Below are 2,500 nucleotides of genomic sequence, written 5' to 3'. Positions count from 1 at the left end.
TTGGCAATTTATTGATCCTCTTCCCATAAGTTCCAGGCGGCAGCAGACCGGCCGTCACTGAGTCTTGGCTGCCTGAGGGGCGAGGGACTGCACAGGTAAGTGTATTTACAATACTACTTACATTTTCTCATTATTAACTAAAATCCTACCTTTTTTTTAACATACCTCTAGAGATAGTCCATTTCAGAATATGGTAGTTTCATACATAAAGATTGTTAATTCAAATGATCACCCATATATATATATATATATATATATATGCGTGTGTGTGTGTGTGTGGAGAGAGAGAGAGAGAGAGAGAGAGAGAGAGAGAGAGAGAGAGAGAGAGAGAGAGAGAGTTTACATATAGTTATGCAGGTAATGATAGATAGATGAAGAATGGATGGTGTTGCTATATGATCCATAAAACAACTCAGCCAGAACAATCACACCAGCCAGGTTTTTTTTTTTTTTTTTTTCACAATGTGGGATGGCATGCTCCTCCCTTCTCCTTTGTTATTTACTTGCAATAATAAACTTTCAATCAATCACAATGTGTACTCAGGAAAATGTTTGTATATATCTATCTATTTAGATACATACATTTTACATACCCTTACAATGTGTAGAAAATCCCATTGGCTGGCATGATTGTAGTGGCATAAACTTTCAGTATTCCTGTAATGTCATAGATTTTTTTTTTTTTTTTTTAGGAAATACACTTTAATCCATTTGTAGGTAAAATTCTAGTGTTTGCCCATACTCCCCCCACCCCCCCATACAAGCCTGGGGACCTGGTGGGAATGCGGGGCTTCGGGTGGGGGACACGAAATCCGTCGCATTCGCGTATTTTTTTAGTGTGTGTGTGGGGGGGGATAAAAACTCCCTAGATCTAGGGAAATTCCCAAAATTTAGGGAATTTTTCCTCCCACCACCACTAAAATAAGCGTTTGCGACGAATTTAGTGTTTCCCATACGGAAACCACGCACTCAGTGGATCCCCAAGCTTGTTTTGGGAGAGAAGCGTAGTGAACCCACCAAACGATGCACACCTCACCATCTGGCGTGGCACCGGAGGCCATCTGTGCACACATAAACCGCCTACACCACACTCATGCCCTCTCTTGTAGGTTGTCACCTCATCGCAAGGTTTCTGTCCTCCAAGGAGAGTCCGTCGCACCAAACACAGTGTATCTTCATTGTTTATCACTGACACAAATAAAACCACCGGCTAGCCGGGATCCGTCCAACGCCGCGCCTTAAACAGTACTGCGAGTTTGCAGGAAGTGCAGGCTCTCGAACCTCCTGCCTGAGCTGTTCGAACACGTGAACCGGATTTTAATCTGCTTCACGGGCTCGTATTCCCAGTATACAAGGTGATTGTGGATATTGACTCCGCGCCTCCAGAATACGATAATACGCCTCCATATATCATAGTTAAAAAAAACAAATTACTTAAAAGTAAAGAAGCCGAATTAATCCCCTTCCCCCAACGATCTTGGGGGACCTGCGTGAACTCGGGGTATTTGGGTGGGGGAGCATATTTAAACTACTCCAACCGAACTTTACGAACTGCTAACGAGGGGGCTTCGCCCCCCTCGACCCCCCTGCTAACCAAGGGGGGGCTGCGTACCCCCCTGGACCCTCCCCCTCTTAAAGTTGCGTGTTCTAAAAAAAAAAAAAAATAACCACGCGTGGTGGACCTGGTCTCACATACGTGGGCTAATGGCTAACTAAGCGTACCATTGCTAACCTAGCGTACCGCCGGTAATAGTATTAGGTAAAGGTGCGTGTTCTAAAAAAAAATAACTACGCGTGGTACACCTGGTCTCACATGCGTGGGCTAATGGCTAACTAAGCGTACCATCGCTAACCTAGCGTACCATCGGTAATAGCATTAGGTAAAGGTGCTTGTCCTAAAAAAAATAATAACCACGCGTGGTGGACCTGGTCTCACATGCGTGGGCTAATGGCTAACTAAGCGTACCATCGCTAACCTAGCGTACCATCGGAAATAGTATTAGGTAAAGGTGCGTGTTCTAAAAAAAATAAATAACCACGCGTGGTACACCTGGTCTCATGCGTGGGCTAATCGCTAACTAAACGCACCATCGCTAACCTAGCGTACCATTGCTAACCGGATCGTTGGCAACGCTGCTCATATTGCAATGGCGTCGCCATGTAAACACATCGTCCGTATGTATAATATGCCCTTAAGTACAATATGGAGGCGTAATATCGTATTTTCGAGGTGCGGAGTGATTTTCAATAATTACCTTGCGTGGTTTCCGTACGTTGTAAAAAAACCCCGGAATGTATGAAATTTCCCTACATCTAAGTAATTGTAAGGAATTTCCCTACATCTAGGGTATTTTTCAACCCCTCATAACTCAAAAACTATGCATTTGCGACGCATTTCATGTTTACCACCGCATTCCCCGAAGTCTCAATGGCCCCCTAGCCAATTTTGGTTGCGAGGGGTGAGTATGGGCAAACACTAGAATAATACCCATTTGTAACC

At 44.2% G+C, this 2,500-nt stretch overlaps 1 protein-coding gene across 5 annotated transcripts in view; it reads left to right on the top strand.

Moving 5' to 3' along the window:
- The window catches only part of LOC127001708 (gamma-glutamylcyclotransferase-like), a 24,812-nt gene that overhangs the window by 12,225 nt on the left and 10,087 nt on the right, over positions 1 to 2,500 (top strand). For 4 of the 5 annotated variants that reach the window (XM_050866820.1, XM_050866812.1, XM_050866806.1 and 1 more), the window contains exon 2: positions 31 to 95. The gene's annotated coding sequence lies outside the window, so the exon portion shown is untranslated. The remainder of the gene's footprint in view (positions 1 to 30; positions 96 to 2,500) is intronic. The other variant, XM_050866816.1, reaches the window with a different exon arrangement.

This window comes from Eriocheir sinensis, chromosome 2 (genome assembly GCF_024679095.1).
Source record: "Eriocheir sinensis breed Jianghai 21 chromosome 2, ASM2467909v1, whole genome shotgun sequence".
NCBI classification, from domain to species: domain Eukaryota; kingdom Metazoa; phylum Arthropoda; class Malacostraca; order Decapoda; family Varunidae; genus Eriocheir; species Eriocheir sinensis.
This window is presented reverse-complemented; position numbering and strand designations above follow the sequence as displayed.